General features: G+C 39.3%; 1 long non-coding RNA gene across 2 annotated transcripts; it reads right to left on the bottom strand.

Moving 5' to 3' along the window:
• Positions 1–734: 734 nt before the first annotated feature.
• LOC128673065 (uncharacterized) lies at positions 735–19,107 on the bottom strand. 2 transcript variants are annotated; one of them, XR_008405039.2, is made up of 3 exons: positions 18,314–19,107; positions 14,179–14,270; positions 735–3,069 (listed from the first exon to the last, which is right to left on the bottom strand). It is a non-coding gene; the product is annotated as an uncharacterized LOC128673065 (long non-coding RNA). The 2 variants fall into 2 exon arrangements; XR_008405038.2 differs by having other exon boundaries at positions 18,766–19,107.
• Positions 19,108–19,796: the final 689 nt, after the last annotated feature.

The following is a 19,796-nucleotide window of genomic DNA, read 5'->3' as shown; positions in this document are numbered from 1 at the left end:
ATTTAAATGTCGTGGGTTATTTTTTTAATTGATTGTTTTTCAATTGATCATCATTCGAAGGGCTGTACTTCGTTTCTTGATAAAAGTTAAACAGTTTCTTTTCTCATATTTTTCTCGATTTAATTCTATAGCAAAAATAAATGTGTCTATTACCTCTTCAAGCTTTACCTGCTTTACCGTTCTTCTTGAAATTTGTTTTGTTATGGAGTTGAGTGTGGAGAATTCTCCATTCTGGTAATTCGAACTGCTTTAAGCTTAAGTTAATCGTCAGGGCTGAATGCAAACTGATTTTTGACTTGTAGTCATCTTGTACTATATTTATCGCTTCCCAAGTCATATTGTAATTATTTTACAGCTCCCATCTTGGAGGCTTTCCAATAATTGGGAATACGGTAATATCTAAGGTATATTGGACGGAAATAGTACGTATAGGCTGCCACGTTTGACGAGAGAGCCTACATTACATAGGTACGTACCTAATTCATGTAGCGGTTGTAACAATCAAGTTACTATATTATGGCATGCGGCGGCTTGCTTCCTCAGAAGATAGAGTAAAACTCTTGATTTATTGCATAGTCAGATTCTGAATAGGCCAACTTCTTACTTTTCTGTCATATGTTTCTCGATTGGGAATGGGAGGAATGGTCGGTAGCTTAACATTAAGGTTTCAAGTGCAATAAAATAGTACTTGTAAACATTTTTATACAATAATGTCATAAACATTATAGTCCATCGAATATTGTAAGACATATTTTAATTATTCAAAAAAGGTTATAGAGTTCGCGCCACAAAATAAATGTGGCATGTGTGTAACTATCAAAGACATATCGGCCGTGTTACTGCTGTAGCTCCCTATACGTGCATTGTCTTTCTTGGCGCGGACTTTACACTTGAAATAACGTTAAAAATCCTAATTCGCTTCTGTCATCAATATATCAAATAAAAGTAATTTATAAATTTAAGAAGCCCCCTCCTTATTTGCTGGCATCATCTCATCTTCTAGAAAAGAGCTGCTGATTTCCAAACGGTTGAACCTGACCGTTTCCAAAGAGAAGATTCTCGATTGATGCTCTTTCATTTTTTAAAACTAGATTAAAATTGGTTCAGCCCTTTGGCTGCTACGATGCCACTGATACATGGAGAACATATAACTTCTCTCCACTCACATCTCCTATAGGGTCGTCGGGGGTTAAAATAAATGTATACAACGTGTATTGGTATGCTTAATGATAATAATAAAATATGTTCCATACCATTTAAAAATATTTTTGTTAGATTCGAGGATGTATAAAATTACTTTGGCACTAACTAAATAATTATTGTGACAATTTAAATGTGTGTGTGTGATGAAATAAAAACTTAAAATTTATGAATTAGAATTAATAAATATCTTGTCTTCTCCTCAGTTCTGACCAGGTTTTATATGTTACGTCATGTACGTATAAATTTGATGATCATTGTGTACTTTCCGAATAGAATGAGACATTCACCAATCAATCACAACTCACTAGTAATTAATAGTACTTATTATAAAAGCTATTATTAAATATGACAATTCATTTCGACAGAAATCGGTTGAGCAATTTTGTTCCGTTTTTTGTTCTTTGCCATGATCTCTAAATAATAACATCTGATAACAATGTTAATAACACACTACTACTTATACGAAGAAGAATTCATTGAACGGTATATACAATAGATGACAATTTATTCTTACATATAATTTTAGTGTCGTTGCTGTTATAACAGTTCTCCCCTTTTATAAATTACACATATATCATATATCCTTATTTTAAATATTTAAAAGTAACAAAAACAAAAAACGTCTGCTAACTGATTTTGATGCAATTTGCACTATCATTTAGATATTGATTTGAGTTCTTTGTATCTGTGACAGCAATTATACCAACAAAATTATTTTATTTATACGTCATGTGACAAGTACTTATAATAGCTTTCGCGTGACATGGATATTTTAGGCCTAAAATTAACAGAAATATCAATCACTAATAATGTTTTCAATGATATGGTCTATAGTGCACCCTTCTCTCAGCCTTTTCCTATATTCCAACTTAGTTATAGGTACATACTGACTGGTTTTTCTTTAATTGTACGTTTAATTTATCCTTAAGTGTAATATTTAGGTCATATATGGGTTCATTATTGTTTAAAACATTTCTACAATTGCAGATTTCTATATAGCTTTAAGTTACTATTTTTGCTACGTTTTCTGTTTAGCCGATAAACTATAAATGAAATAAAATATTTTATCCCGTTATTCGGCGGATCGCTAGTGAAAAATTTGTCAGTACATTCGTAGTTATTTGAGCATTGGGTATTTGTAAAAAACATTCATACCTATTAGTGGCTTTTTTCTCAAGTTACATGCATCCGATCATCATTACATATATGAATATAATATAGGCTTTGTAATAAATATAGTATAATACAGCAGAACATTATAAAGAGATTTTAGAAATAGACACACACAGTAAAATAAAATATTAAGTGTCCATGTCCGACTGTCCATCCACATTAGATTGAATTCTGTGCTGTCCAGTAACGGTGGGTTGGTTTTCTGTGCTCTAGATTGAAGACTGCCACGAAGGTTCGCCTTTGACCGATGACATAGGAACAAAATCAGCTTTCACAATGATCTCAGAATATGGAACAATCTGTCAAATCATTATGAAAACCAGTTTCGTAATTCCTTTTATCTTCTATCACGATCTTCTTCTGTCTTCTTTCTTGGGTCTTCTTTTTTCTCGAACATATTGAGCTATTAACTTTTGCAATTTGATCGTTTTTATAGCAGATAGCCAATTATCTCGTGGCGACGGGGGCTCGTGTTTATGAACATTAATTACGTTGGAATTGCAAGAATCTAGCTTCAAACATAACAGTTAGGCACAATGGAAGAATATGAATGGATTTGTCATCGCTCGATTGGGCGAAGTATGCGGCGGGAATGGGATGTGACGTGCCGCGGGACGCTCCCATTAGCGCATCACTGCATGACATCATGCTGACTCAGGACTCGGCGAGCTGGACTCCTGCCCCCGGCGCCATCTGTAACACGAACATGTTCCATCACGGACCAGTAGCGGTTGTCAGTAGGCGGAAGATTTATGGTCGCACGTTAATAAATTCATTAGAGCTCATTTATTCTCAATTATTGCGATTACTTAATAAGCATTGACTAAAATAGTAATAACGAAGGCGGAGGGCCTACGGAGCAATGCGGGCTCACCCACACCGCCACCGACACTAATTAGGTAAGATGGAGAGTGCGGCGGAGCGCCAGCGCGCTGACCACAAATGGCGCGGACGACGTCGGCGGCCTTGCCGGCGCTGGCGAGGCTAGTTCGGCGCCACCACGGTTTTTTCACAAATTCATTATGACATTTTGGGCCAGATCAGCAACGGCCTGTCACGATAGCTAATAGGCTGCTCCTTGTCAAGAATGCAGCCTCAGATAAACATTAAGTGGTGGGTAGCGGTGAGGGCGCAGGTGCTGCTGACGTCACGTCCGGCGTTGCGGGCGCTCAATGGGCGCACTATGTGGGCCACACGTGTCACCGGCCCCCGCGCCCCGCCCGCACAAACACTGCACTAATTGCTGACAACTATGGGAAATAGTAAATAGCTGAACGCGTTTATAGCCATTATGGCGAATGTGGCATCGACACTTATTTTTTTATCGGCATTACACAACGCTAATACTTGAACATCAGATAATTAAAGGAACAATGGACACAAAATTAATAAGAAAAGTTAAGTGTTACGGACAGCGCCCTAGTGAGACGAGACGCGGGACGGAAGTGTTACTCTCTAACGTTTTTGACAGAATTAGATCGTGTGAATAATAAACATTAGGTCAACCACTCTGTCGCACGCTCTCGCCATGTCTGACGTCTCTAAAGTCTAAACAATCAGTATTTCACTCAGAATGGTACAACATTAAGTATTACTCAATTTCCTCATCTCGTTTAGGTTACTTCAGATGAACCTAAACGAATTTTTAACTTTAATTGCTATTACCTTAAATTAATATTGTATTTCCATGACAGAATAATAATAACTTAGTTTCTTGGGTTATTGCATTCTATGTAAACATGGTGGTCGTCGAACCATTCTTGAACACACAGATGTGTCGCCGGGAGGGTTGTATATTATTGAGCACATGAAGAAAAACTAGTAGTGGTTATAAAATAAACACAGAATACGCAATAAACACTAATGCCATCTAAAACGAACTTACGGACACTATGTTACGGACTCCATGAAGTGCATAGAAATAATGGCTTATTATTTTGTTATTTTTTTAAAACATTATTTCAAATGGTGTATTGAACCATAGATAACGTGTGATAGTGATAGCTGTCTTTCGTCCAGCGTCTTGCTGCGCTGCGACTGTTACTTAGGACGTATAATATTACGGTGACAACACAGGTTACACGTAATACGCATTGCCTTGTCGCATTTGTAGCTCAGCTGGGACGCATACGTATATTCTTCTATACCGTTATATCTTACATCATGGTCGTCGCTCGCGACAAATATGTAGGGCGGTGACGTGCCAACTATTGATAGTCCATAGTGCGCTGGCGACTCGCGACGGACGACTCCGACGCTTTATTCTCTTAACAATGTACTGCTCTAGAATGCTTCAGCCCATCTGTTATATCACTAGCCATCCGCCCCGAATTTGCATCGGTTATAGAAGTCTTTTTTTATGAGCAGTAAATTATTTCTCAGACTTTGATAGCGAACGTGTATAATATATTTTTTCCTTTTTAGATTTCTTCAATAGTGTTGATAATCCAGATTTAAAAGACTTTCCAAAATTCACCATTATTGTCAGATGATATTCCAGTCAAGTGTCGTTCAATCTTAACGCTACAACTACTTACATCAGATTCGTAGACATCCGTAGAGGGGTCTACGAGGGTCTACGACAGCCTACGAACTATAAAGTACGTGCTGGCTGCACGTACTTTGTAACCATAAACTTTTTGTTTTATATCAATTAGGTACTTCTCTGTCTTAGGTTCTATTGCGCAGATCTTCCTTGAAAATTGCTGATTACAGATAATAGAAACCGCTTCTGAATATCAATGATCTTTAAGTTGAACGGTATTCGTAGATTTTTTCTATTTACTACGTAATTTAATTAACCTTTAACGATTCACACGGGTATAAATTATAAATTGCCTTTAATATACTTTAAAAATTAATGCTAATAGACCTTTAATATCTACAATGACATTGAGTACTTGTATTGACTTCTATAAATACAGTTTCGCAATAAATATTATGACAGTTCTAACAACATTTGTGCCAAATAGTGATCAAATTTAATTTATAAGGGTAATTGAAGTTTTCTAAATTCAAGTTATGTATTACATATTTATAAATAGATACGTGTTCAATAAAAATAATAACATGGTCAAGGTATGCCCTAATGTATGTACCCGTACAATAACGCTGATATGTATTTACGTCCAGATCGACGTTTACCAGATCGAGGAGGGTATCATATTTTTTTTAAAGCTAGAATAAATAATACAAATACATATATCGTTTATAAATAAAATGAACCCTAAAAACAAGAAATACAATTAAGTACATTTCTCATAAAACATTTCGAAACCACAACTTCAATTTACCTATATTGGAATGTTTTTTAAAGTATTATTAATCTCGTACAATTTTATTACTCTAACATACCTACATTTTACATTGAGATGTCGCCAAGAAAAGTCGACAATTGTCACGTAAAACAAATAAAGGCAGACGAGAATTGAGATCTCGTTGCTTATCAGAGTAATATCTCGCTATGGTATGTTATAAAGTGGCAGCAGGCGACTCAGAATCGCGATGAAACAGAAGTGTCATTTCTTATGTTGTTATTTATATGAATGTATCGAAATCCATTTGCAGAGTTATTTGCTGTTTTTATACTCTAGGTTATTTTACACATCGGCAGTTTTGTAAATTTTCCACTAAATAAGCGTCTCTCTCTCTACCACATTTTGTTTTTAATTTACAACTATCTAACTAATGAGTTTGTTAAAAATTTTCTAGATTGATTTATTTGATATGATTTATTTTCCACTGCATAGCTACGGCTAAAAAGCTTATATTCTGTAGCTTCAATATTTTGTGACCGGCGCAGGCGCAGTTATAGAGATAGAGCGAGCATTCCTCGCAGTAACGGTGAGTTATTTCGCCGACGACCACACAGCGGCCGCGCGACGTGAATGGCCGCGGGATGCAGCGGAAGGCTGCAGCGCCCCCCCCCCGCCTCCCCCTCGCCCCGCATTCCGCTGTTAGTTGCTTGCGCAACCTTTGCCACCGCATTCCATTCATAGCGGTGTACGCTCAATAAACCGAGCCGCGTTTAGGACAGCCATAACGCAGTTTTGTTATGTCTTACAGCGTTAATGACAAATTCAAAACATAATTCTTTATTAACTTCAAATTTTGTACACATGCTTAGCTTCAATAGTTGTATTATATATATTAAATTATTATTATTTTTTTTTTATATAAAAATACACCATGAGATTTAAGAAAATTCATCTCGTTTGGAAATAAAATAGCATCAGGGTGACGTAAAATAAATGTTAATTTGATAGTTATGGCCTACGACCGCGTCGCTGCCGTGCCGATCGCGCTTGGCCAGCGACGCCTTTGCTTCTCGGAATTTGAAGCTAAGGAGCGCGGTTTTTGAAATTTTAGAGGGTTACGCCACATTTCTTCGTAAACGTCACGGCGGTCGGCCGGTGTGAATTCCACCGGACATTGACCTTCGCCGCCACTGCTTTCTCTGACTCGCTGTTTGCTATTGGAACGAATCTATTAATTGGAGAAACTCAGTTCACACATGAGCGTGGAAAGTAGACCACAGAGCTTTAAACGTCCCAGTCACAGCAGACGAAACGAAACGTCTCATGGGACGAGGAACCACGAAGACTTTAACGGTATTCGATTGGTTCTTGTTATCGACTCATGATAACTTAATATCGATCAAATAATGATCTATCTGTCAGATTAAAATTGTTGAGTGCGAAACGTTGCGTTGAGAATAGTGTGCAGGACACCGACGTGGATGACTGCGCGCGGCGGAGTGCCGGAGGCTGCATTCCTCACCCCGCGCGTCGTGGGTGAAATGTCACCAAACAGCATTCCGAAATATTTGAAACGACCTTTATGGCGCGAAAGAAAGTGTGAGGGACGCGGGACGCGGGGCCGCGCGACCGTGGGACAGCGGCGCGCGCGCCAGTCGCACGGCGCCCCCCGCCCGCGCCGCGCCGCCCCCCGCATTCCAGTGCGCCTCCCTCCGAATTTATTCAGCCGAGACTGCGCTGCCTCCGCTCCGCGGTCCGCCGCTGCCACTGACGCGTGTACTGTTCCTTGCTGTTTCTGATCCATCTCCAATACATGTCATCTTATTCTTTATGTTATGAATATTGAGTAAGAACGGTCGAGTCATGGAGACACTATTTTTGATTTAGAGTCTTTGATGATAAGCTAATAATCTGCGAAGTGATATAATAGTCTGGCAGACTGCTGATCAGTGTAATGATGTTTATTTTTGACACGAGTCGCGTTGTCACCGACGTCCTTCTGGAGCACGTGAGGCGGTGGGAGTCAGCTCGCGGCCGCGGAGGTGGGTGCGGGGGCGGGCGACGAGCGAAGCGGTGTTGTCGCAAATAGCCCGTGACGCGGCGGGCGCTGCACTTTCGCGCGGTCATGTGCCCGGCGCCGCAGCCAGACGCTCGTAATCGGCCCTCTATTTAAAAACGTCGTCGTCGACGCCGGCGGCGGGGAATGTGCGGCGACAATGCATGCGCGTCAACGACCGCTCGCAGAGGAAGCGACACACTTCCAGCCCGGAAACGTGCGCCCGCGCCTTAAGGGACTGCTGACTATTTATAACCGCCGCAGGGCGTATGGATGCGTTCGTGGGGGAGCGTGATGTAATATGTTTATTTCCGAAGCGATACCTTTATGCCGCGATAGCTTGAAGGAAAACTAATCGAAACTGTTGACCACGTTTCAAAAGAACTTAATTTTTTTAGAACCGCTAGAGCGGTATATCCCAGTTTGTTCACAATAACGTTGTAAATTGTGCCGTATTTTAAACGTTTAGAGCTCACTGTAGCTCTGTTAATCTGCGGTTATGGTTTGGCCGAGGGTCTGTCTGCTACGTCAGATAGAAATCGAGCTCGATGACGCGAAACGATCGACTAGAACATTACGTCAGCCGTTGCCCTTCACCGGGTATTACAATGATTAAAGTTAAATGCAATATTTCCACTACAAATGACACTACTCTAACTCACAAAGGGAGCTTTAGAATACATTGATATTAATCAATAAATTATTGATGTTTTAAAATATGGCAAAACTGACGACATGCAATTAAAAGCAATACTCCACGAAGTACTCTCATGATTTCAAACCTAAGTGGACAAATTAAATGCAGGTGCATGATAGTAGTTCTTCGTGACCCAACCAGAGTATAGAGTAATCTTCTGGAAACGACTTCTCATTATCGAATTAAGCACGTGTCGAACGAGTGTTAGTGAATTTCCAAAAGTAGGTAATAACTCAATCTTGGTGATTCGCGGGCGTTCCCAGCCGCTCCGTTCCGCTGTCGCGCACTCGCTCATTAACGAGCGAGAAAGAAAGCGCAAGGGCCCTGCACCGAAAACTAAATATTGGATAGATAAGTAGTCGAGATAGGAAGATTGTGGCGTTCTTCATCCAGTAGGGATGAATAACCTGTCTACATCTATCCTGAGGAGGGTTGCAGTCATTCATGCGGTCTGATAATCTGATAATTTTAAAGTAGAGTTACTAGTTATTCGAGGAGATGCGAGAGAAATTAACTTAACATAGCGGAGCCTTTGCAGACCGTTTGGAAAAGAACACCAACTGGTAAAGTAGACCGTTTGGGTAAGTTAGACTGATCGGGAAAGCAGAAGCAGCCGGTCGTTTCGCAGGGTTTACGGGTCTCTACTTCTAAAGTCGAAGTCGCAACCTCTGTCGTATGTATTTTACTACGTAGTGAACTTATTTAGAACACATTTAGCTTTAAGTCATGAGCTTGCAGCCGATGCGTGCAGTGATTGGAGATTTGCAATACTCTCTTATTACCCGTAACAGGGGATTATCTCGAATTGTTATGTAAAAGTATATAATTCAGTATAATATATAGATAAGACAAAGATATTTGAAAAATACGGGTAAATTGCTATGAGTACATAAAAAAACCTGACCAACATTGAGAGATTTTCTCAACGTCGTTTTACCAACATCTGTAGTTTCATTATTTTTGTGCAAGGGTCCACCGGAGATAAGGTCAATAAATGTGCGCTTCTGCTCGTAATTAATATGTGGCGCGCGATAGTATCGTGGGGCAATTACCGAAATACATTGGCTGCACGTCGCATTGGAAACTCGTTACGTATTCAATTCCTGCAGCGCCTTAATGAGCTTGCCTTTACTCTACTTCCAAACCGTTCTCCTTTTAGACTGGAAGGATATGAGCGAGCATATATACAGTTAGCCCCGAAACGCATTCACCATAATAGCTACCAACTTTTCAAGATGGTCATCAATTGTAATGATCTAGGGATGTCGTATGAAGCTATTGAGGGATAAATGTGAGCATGCTTAACCGAGAGGGATTGAATTCACTGTTATAGCCCATAGACTAGATAAAATCGAATCAATTTAATATGTAGCCCATGATGTGGTTACGTAGTGTAGCGCGTAACGACACGAGTTCCTCTGCCGTACGTGATTAGCTGGTGTGTCTTTGGAATATTAAGACGCGGTAATTATACACGTTTGAATGGTTAACACTTCCCATTTCTAAATTATTTACCACGACTGTACGATCGATTTCAATAAAACATGACTTTCGGGACTGAGCTACGTTGAGTTGGTAGTACTACGTGTAGGCGCTTACGCATAAGTTGTACTTTGTAGTTGTGTAGGCGCCTCTACGAGCTTGCTACGAAGATGCTACGCGCTACCTCGCGTTTGAAAGAAAGCTTTCTTAATTTATATTCGAGGAATTTGTAACTTTTTAATTACTATTTGACATATTTTTTATACATATATATATATTGCATCCATTACTACATGTGTATTGCATATTTTCCACCGACGAATATTTCTTAATTTCTATCGGCAAACAAAACACCACGCTGAATCAGCCTGCGCTTCACATTCCTAATGCTTGCAAACAACTGCCTATTTTATTATTACTAATTGTGTTTTATATCAAATATCAATCGCCGACTATTGCTTTATGTTTATGTAAAGTATATATTAAATGGAATTTTAACTTATTTATGTATATGGAAACTTCTGCTTCTCTCTTATAGTCTTGACTGAGGTTCGTGGCCTTAATGTCGAATGTAAAACACCAACCGCCGTTAATTATGTAAACCACGATTAATGAGTCAAATCTTTGAACTGTGGATTCACAGGCGAGCGTCCATTTACCTCTTACGTACGTGTGCTTCAAATTTGGGATAAAAAAATCAGCGAATTCAAATTAGTTGATAAAAATATCAGTTTTAAGTATTGGAAAGCTAGTGAATTCTATGTTCTTACCATCATCTCTTAACGCGATTCACTTTAGTGATAAAAGATAAGTGAAGTGCGGCCTAAACTGAACTGCATCGCAAATTCGTACCATCGACTTAATTTTTAGTATGAATGCGATTCATTTTAGGTGCCTAAATTGAACTGAATTGCATTGGAATCGTTCTGTAAAAGTTGATGACAGGCCTGCTGGCGGAGTAAATATACCGAGCGTATGATAGCGGTGGGCATGACGAATGCGGTGACATCTGACAATGTTCAAGTATTGCTGCACACGAGTGCAAGCGCATGCATGCACACGTCGCCCGTGGATAAGTACATCGCGGTAATTTGTTCCCGTTGGAGCTGAAATTATCATTATTATCCATTTATCATTATTATATAGAAAACCTCTATGTAAAATAAAAAATAAGTATAAGACGATATCAAATGAGATTTTACCTAGCAGGGGTCTGACACAAAATGTGTATATCGCAAAACAAGCATGTGACGCAGAATATGCACTTCTCGTAATGAGAATCTGTTAATCGTCTAAAAAACTGAGCCTAGCAGACAGAGTCTAACAGAGCTATATATATTCTTATGCAGATCCCATAAGAATACATTTTGTACTATTTTATTTAAAACCAAAATGAGTGATTTTTTAAGTTAAATGTGGTTATTATTCCATCTCACAAAACTTTTCTGTATGGTTTTCGATGAAATTCACACAGTATAATATACCCTGGAATAGCACACTTATGACGAAACTACAAGGCCCAAAGTAATATGTAGATAATTAGCTAATTTCCAATAAATATGAGCAATAGAGTTGTGGCAGATACGTATTTATATTACTTTGCGTCGCTTTAAGAATCCCCAAAATATTTTACTCTAGTTAGGAAACTTCCCTATTTAGGGCCGAGGTTACAAGAGGAGACTACTGGCGGCGCGCTGTGCGCGGTGTCGCGGTGGCGTGTCGTGTCGTCTAGACCTAGATTCTATTGTTGTACCGCGGCGCTGGCGCCGGCGCACAATGTTTTATTCAACGCAGCGACCCGAGCCGCCCCCCGAATTTCGTTCGCTTGCTCGTCCCGCCGTCCCGCCGCACGCTTCTAATTACATACTATTATGACCGACTTCACCGTGTCACGATTATATCGATTAGACAACCATTTGCCTGCTTTACCTGTTTGACTAAGTACTGATTACGTTCAATCACAATGTTAAATTTCATTTCCAAATCAGGTACATCACTCCGATGTCGATTTGAAGGATGTTATTTAAATTGATCCAACTACAAATTATCACGAATACATTGTTAGGAATCACATTACAATGCGCATTACTGGTTGTAATTGATTGTTAATCCTGAACAGCTAAGTCAGTGGCTTTAAAATATTTCGTTACTGAACGGTCGTAGCACTGTTCTGAGTAAAAAGGTATATGCGATAGTCGCGGGAAATGGTGGGAGGGGAGAAGCAGCTGGTCGGGTGTCAGTTCGGATGTCGCGGAATTGTCGATTGTGCGCGCGCGGCGTGGACCAGCGGAAACGGGTCAAGGCCTTGCCGGCGCCTACCTGGCGTCCAGACCACTACTTTTGCATCATTATTATACAGATGATTGATATGCCAACAAAGCATTATGTGCCCTCATTTGTTACTCTAGTTTCTGTAGGTTATCGTTATATTTTTGGCACGGCTAACTTTGAAAATCCTCATTTTATTAACGTTAACGTCAGGCGATAAAGTTCAGCAATATCAAAAGTTTCTAAATGTCGAAATATATTTTTGATTTATTTCGTTTCGTTCATAAAGAAGCACGTAGTAACAGCGGTAATATTTATCAGTGGTCCCCGAAATTTATATAGTACATGTACATGTACATGTAAACGCGCGCACCGAGCGAGATGTGAGGCTCGGTTTAGGTGTGAAGGTCAATGACCGATAAGGTTTGCGTTGCCGCGACCTCTACGTCTCCCACCTCACTATCGACAGCGTCCTATCAAACCAAATGTTCCATACAAGTTTCATCTATTACCATGCAGTAATCTGGACTCATAAAATAGTTACTAACCTATATTTTAGACGTATCTATAATGGAGCTAATTTTCCTATATCAACAATTAAATTCTATTTCGGCTACTGCTTTCATTACTGCTCATATAGTTTTTCTACATACTCGTAAAGCTTATTCAACCGTAGACGTTGAGTTTTGGTATATTCTGATAAGATTATTTTTCACGTTACCCGCAGAACGCCAACAAGGCCCGTCAACAAGGCCCGTTGAACTTTCAAAAATATTTTGGCATTAGCAAGTCTGTCACTCAATTTAAGTGATAAAATTATGGCCCAGAAACTTGGTTTGGTGGGTTCCAGGTTGAGACCAGAGATAGGTACTATGAGTAGTAAGGCGTAAAGCTTGCTCGCTCTTAAGCTTAATTCCTTACCATCACTTTGAGTCCCAGATAAGAAACCCAATTTCGAAGCCATAATTGTTACTCTTACGAATTTTAGCCAATAAATATTTGAATGGGGCTCCCAGTAGGACTTATCAGCAGATATACCTCTACAATGCTTTTCGACAGATTGTTGTTTTTGACAGCAATCGTCACATTGCAGTCAGTCATTGTGTTCTAAACTCGTCACTAATGCTGGCCCTATCTTTGTTCTTTTGACATTATAAGCTCCATGTGATTCTTCCTTCATGTGAAAATTCCATTCCACAGAACAGTTATTTTAAAAATGTATAGTCAATCGTTGACTAATTGATGCATGTAATTTATAACGATTTACTAATGTCTTCTTATTAGTCTAATGGTTAGGTTACTTCTAAATGTCTGCTTACTTAACTGTAAGTATAAGATTATCGTATAAAGAAACTATTGGTATGGGACCGTACAGGAAACCTGTTGCATATTGTGTGCATTAAATTTTGATATCAAAATATTTTTAGACAAAAATTTAAAATTATATGGACAATGTTGTCCTTTGCAATGCTACAGTACGTCAGTAATATTTAGACAGTAAGACATGAATGGAGTAAATCAGTGCCTACATAGTATGAGCAGAATGTTTTGACTGTTCGGGATGGTACGGGGCGCGCCGCGGGGAGAGCGGGTGTGTTCGCGGGGCGGGGAGGGGGGTGCTATCGGCGCAGGCGCAGGTGCACGTTATCGCGCCATTGTTCACGCCGACAGATTTATAACTTCCCTTTGCCCTCAATAAGGGCCCGTGACCTGAGTACACCTTACACTCCTAAACACATAATCCATTGCATGTTTACATTTCGAGCTGCTAGAGAACAGCCAAATAAATACTTGACACAATTCGATGTTTACTATTTTTCAACTTTGCCGGAAATGCTTCAACGTAAACATGTGTGAAAAGTGTAGAAATGTATACCGTATTGAATGTTGTGTGTTGGAAGTGAATTTTAATTCAGTACCTCCCTGCCTATTGCTACAATACAACGTATTTACGTTGTATTGTAGCAGAAAAAAATAGTAGACTTAGTAGTACGATCTAGAAATACTGAAGATACTAATCTAATATAGATCATATTACATACCAGCAATGGTAGTGGTGGAAACAATAACTTCCATGGAGTAGAAGTTGCAGGCTTCACGGATGCATGTTGTGCAGTAGCGACGTGCGCCAGCTCTGAAATCGCAAGAAAATGACAGGTCAATGCGACGAAATGAAAAGATAACAATAGCTGAAATACTAACGCTAAATTGTTATTTCTTATTGAAAATTAGGCGTAAGTCGTTTTCCCAGCGGTGGTTAAGACAATCTGTGAGAAATACCGTTTGGAGCGATTCCGACTGCGTCGACGTCACTTAATGAGTTGTGTGAAAAAATATTTTAACTATGTACTTTATAGTTAATTGTCTTCTTTTGTGTGTAAACAACACTTCATCGCGCAATAAAACTATCTGTGTAAATGACATATCCATTCATTTACGCGGTATGCTCTAAAAACAACTAAAATTAATGAACACATTATAAAATCGAAATTTGTGACAAATTGAACGAAATGTAGAAATGGCCAAATCAATGCTAGATGCATGCCGCTTATGTCATCAAACTTTTTATACCTTTAAAATCGGAATTTTTATTTATGTTAAATCTTTTAACAAAACATCACATTTTTAATTAGAATTAAACGACTGAAAATATTTATATAACATATACTTGTAGGTTAAGATTTCATCAGCGCAATATAATAATTTGTCTCGTCGAGAGTGGGTTAGTACTGTGGTTAGTATATTGGTATTTACTATCCACCTGCTTATATAACGTTTTTCTAATAATATGATGGTTACATTTATATTTTTAGGAAATACATGATATTTCATTTTAATGTGTTATTTCATTTTAATAGATGTCTGTTTACCAAAATATATATATATATATTTTATGTCACGCATATATGTATGTATGTATATATACTAACTACGTATTTATCTATAACGACGTAGGTAATTATAGGTATAATAAATATTAAAATTTCTTTGAAGACATTTCTGTGACTATATCTTTCTAAAACTTGGCACTTCTTTTGATCATGGATTTAAAAAAAGTAACAAATTTCTTAAAGAAATGGGACAATTAAGTAAGCAAGCACTGCATCTTTGTTATTGTCATTTGTATACAAACCACATAACGGTGATACATCTCGAGCAAGGGGCGATTTACGAATGTTCACAAGCCGGCATTGTTGATCAAGCCCTGAGATAAGCCGGCTCCTAAACGAAACCCAATAAGCCATTTCCTTGAAACTCTCACAAGGGAACCGCTCCCGTGAAAAAAATGACCAAAACCATACAAAAAAGGCCATGAATAAGGCGGGAGCGCGAAATAAGAATGGCTGCAGTTCTGGGAAGGCTCGGCGCCGGTGCAGTCTCTCTTTATATTCTTTATAATGATCACTTTTTGTTGAACGACCCTTAATAGGTTTTCTGAGGCTGAGATATGACAGCATGTAACGACGTGCGAAGCGAAACACCTAATTCGTAAAGTTTACGGATATCGGGGTGATGTAACATTGACTAAATCGGGCTAGCCTGCGGGTGGCGCTTTGTATATACGCAATGACTGACCATTTTCGTTGCGTGACATTTGCATATTGCATCCTACACGCAGTTGCGGTAAGTCGCAATGACGGTACTCAATAGGGCGACATACATAAAGTGAGGCGAACGGTTGACGTAAATGGCGAGTATATCCCGTGGTGGGAGGAAGCGCGCCGAAGGGAAATGCTTATGAAATGCGCACCCACGCCGGGCCGATTCTGCTGCACCGGAAGCGGAGGCCCAGCATTCTACCACGCACTTCAAACTGGCAGCTTTGTAGGCGTCGCGACCGAAATGTGTCACCGGCGTTCGCCAAGTAATAAATTGGCACTATAAGAGTACGAGGCGGTAATAATCTCGACAACCTGAGAGGTTGAAGGACCGAAGGGCGCGCGGTGATGTATGTGGTGCGCAGAGCTACGTCACGGTGAGATGCTGTGAGTCAGAACGGGCCGGCACACGTGTCGTGACGTCCGACACCTGACTCATCATCACACTCGATATAATCTCCGAGTATCAATATTGCATATACACGTATTTCTCCATGACGCTACAGCGTGCACGAAATTTATTGTTCACTTACGAAGTTAAACTGAAAGTTAATTTATAGCATTACATTCATAAAAGACCTTTTTTATGGATATTGAAAATATATATTTTAAACAATATGATTAGGAATATATCTACTATACTTAAGTTTAAAAATATTTTCTGTAAGTAAATACATTTTCGTAACCAGGAAAAGGAATCCTGTTATCAAATTTTAATTAAAAGTTAACGTATTTGTCTTAAATGATTTATTCTGACTGTGTCTTGCTGTTGATTTAATTTTTAATTTTAGTTAATTCCTTGAAATATTGTTTTAAAGTTTATTGCTCACAAAAATACCACAAGCCCATACATTCACATAATTATAGAAAAAATATAATGATTTGTTATATTTAATGTATAAAATAAAATTTAAAAAGAAAAGTTTTAAAATTATATTATTAACTCTTGTAAGGCAGAGAAATGTGGGTTTCATTTCTTAAAAATGATATCGTCTGCGTGTTGTCCGTCAGTCACGTCGCACACGTTCTTGGAATCTGGCCTCAGTAGTCCTTGCTACTCGCTGGAGGAGTGACGGTAGGATCTCATTATCCTCACGAATGATGAACGCTGAGTTAGTCGTTGGATTTGTTTCATAGACTTTATTTTTAAGATAACCTCACAGAAAAATTCCATGCAGGTTAAATCCGGGTGGCCAGGAGATGTCACCTCATCAGTTTGGTGGGGAGGAAATCACGAAGTAGCGCAATGGTCTCCTCAGCAGCGTGAGGCATCATCTTGTTGAAACCATTGAAGTAAAGGCAAAATGTTCTCTCAATATTAGAATATAGGCCACACTGTCCACAGAAATTGTTGTTCACGCGTCCACTGCAACATTGCTATTGAGTAGTCCGCACTAATGATAAAGCCACCGCGCTCCGCCCTAAACCCCCGTTTAACGCTTCCAGAGAAATTCAAAATTTAAATCCTTATTTTGCCACCTGATACTCTTATAACAAATCGTATAGTAGTCAAATAAAATATAATATAATTTTAAAAATAAAATTGTATCTAAATTTATAATGAAAAATTTGGAAGTTAATAAAATTTGAAAATTTCCGGGTTTTATTTATATTTAAATTTATTTGAATAACGAAATTAAAATAAGACTAAATTTTATAAAAAAGCAATCTTTAGTTAAATTTAAATTTTATAGTCTGTCAAGAATGTGAATAAAACGGTGTTTTGACGAACTTCATTATTTTCCATTGCAATACCAAATAGAAAGGTCAACATTTATTGGCCCTTATTTAATTTCTTTACTTTCTTGACGGACTGTCCATTATATTCTACTGAGATATCAATACTAACCACGAAATTATGTACGATTTGACATTGGCAACTGTGAAATAGATAAATGGTGACGACTTACTGAGACTTTGACCGAAAGCGTTTTCTTATAAAAACATGTTTATTAAATGATATTACTATTGCCTAATAAAAATTATCTTTAAATGCGTTCAGCTTTTTGATAAGAATTTAAAATTATTATGTACAGCGTAACATTTTGTTTTTCGCAAATCAGAATCAAAAGATTATGAATAAATTTGATCTCATCACGTCAGATTTGAAAATAAATGATATTCAAAGGTAAAAATTGTGTCTTAAAGGGTTGGGGGCAACGTATAGGGTAGACATGGAGCGCGCGTATTCTTTGCGCCAAACGTCACGGTCTGGTGCAAGCTGCACGTCGCAGTGCGCAGCGCCCGCCCGCCACAACCACTCCGCATTGCCAGCAATACCAACCTTATCAATTATCGCACGAATTTTATTGGACGATAACACATACCTAACATGTTAATCTTTGCAATTATTGGTAGTCTTTTTGACAATGTATATTGATGATCATTAACGAGGGGTAGTTCCATTTTTTAATTGAATATTGAAATATTTATTGGTCGTATTTAAATATTTTAGTGTTTGACTAATCATGAACTCATTGAATGAACATCAAGTATTTTTGGCACGATTAAATATATATTATTTATTATTTGTCCATCGCTGCATGATATAACATAAAATAAATTATTCTAATCTTACGCCAATGAGGGTAACATTCCAGTGATACTGTTTGTTAAATCACTTTGAAAATCCACTGTGCACTATAAAATTCACATTGCTTTTTTAACGAATGAACACTTGAGTTTCCAACACATCGCACGAAGTCCGGTCTCAACTAGCAGTCGTTCACTAAACAACGTGATAATACAAAAAGAAGTCAGAGGTTATCGAGGGAGACATGAATATTCGAAGACGCGAGGGTCACGAGTGAACGGTCGTAGCATCGCGCTGCGGCGTGAATGGGACGACCGACATTTTATGAATCGAGAGCCGTCGCTCATTGACCTGAGCGCGAGTGGAGTGCCGTCGGTGCGCGCGCGCAGCGCCGCAGGGCCCGTGGCGCAGCCCGCTCGGCTCGCGGCGGTTCCGGCCCCGGCGGAAGTGACGTTCCGACCGAACATGGCGGCGCGCGCAGGAAGTGCGCAGCTTACCTATCGGGACTTCGCCAACGGTGGCTGTGCCTGACCGCCGCCGCCGCAATGTGCAGCACACGCGAACCCGCATGCGCTGATACCGATATCCGCAAAAGTGTGCGCGATCACTACCTTCCAAATAAATTATTCGTGCTGTTATCTAAAAATATTCGTGTGCGACGCAAGGCTCGGAGCCCGCAGCCGACACGGAGTTGCACACGCGAACCGCTTCCCCGCCGCGGGGAGACTGATGAGGGCGGCCGCGCCGGCGACGGCGGAGGCTCCGGCGCACGCGCAACTAGCCGCCCGTCCCTTTCGCCGGACACATTTCTGCGGCAGAGCGAGTAGGACCTCCTTCATTATCGCAGTGCCGATTCGTGAACCAATAGACCGACGAGTAGGGAAAAATATTCGACCTTCACGTACGGTAGTGTGCGTGGCCAGGTCGCGATGGCGCACACACAGGCACAGCTTGCGAATTGCCGACGACGCCGCGCCGCCGACGGTGTGCCACTTTTGACATTTTTTCCAGAAAACTGACATGCATCGTCGTCGTGGACGAGGCGCGCCCGCCATGCGCCACGTGGCCGCTTCGCCGCAATCTACCATTCACCCAATTCACTAAATAATAAATTTTATTTGATAAAAATTGGATTACATTAGGGCTAAAAAGCGTAAATTTGTCCTTTTATTTCTCAATTTTTACTATATGTAGATTCACTGATGACATAGCTTAAGTTCAAATATTGTTTATGTTCTAATTTCGTAACATGTATTTAATATACCTAGGTAATCAATTTTCAATATTGTTTTGTATTTTATCATAAATAAAATATACATTCTTAAATTCGCACTTCTTTTCCCCTAAGCAATGCATGACACTTTGCAAATGCTACCAATGCTATAATGTCAGTCTTTAAAAAAAAGATATATATATTGGTATATATAAATTAAAACCGTTTTAAATTCTGCAATAAAATTCTTATCACATAAAGACATGGCAATATCTAGTCAGTATCCAAGTATTGGTTGAGAGATCAGTAAAAATG

This window comes from Plodia interpunctella, chromosome 10 (genome assembly GCF_027563975.2).
Source record: "Plodia interpunctella isolate USDA-ARS_2022_Savannah chromosome 10, ilPloInte3.2, whole genome shotgun sequence".
Taxonomy (NCBI): Eukaryota; Metazoa; Arthropoda; class Insecta; order Lepidoptera; family Pyralidae; genus Plodia; species Plodia interpunctella.
This window is presented reverse-complemented; position numbering and strand designations above follow the sequence as displayed.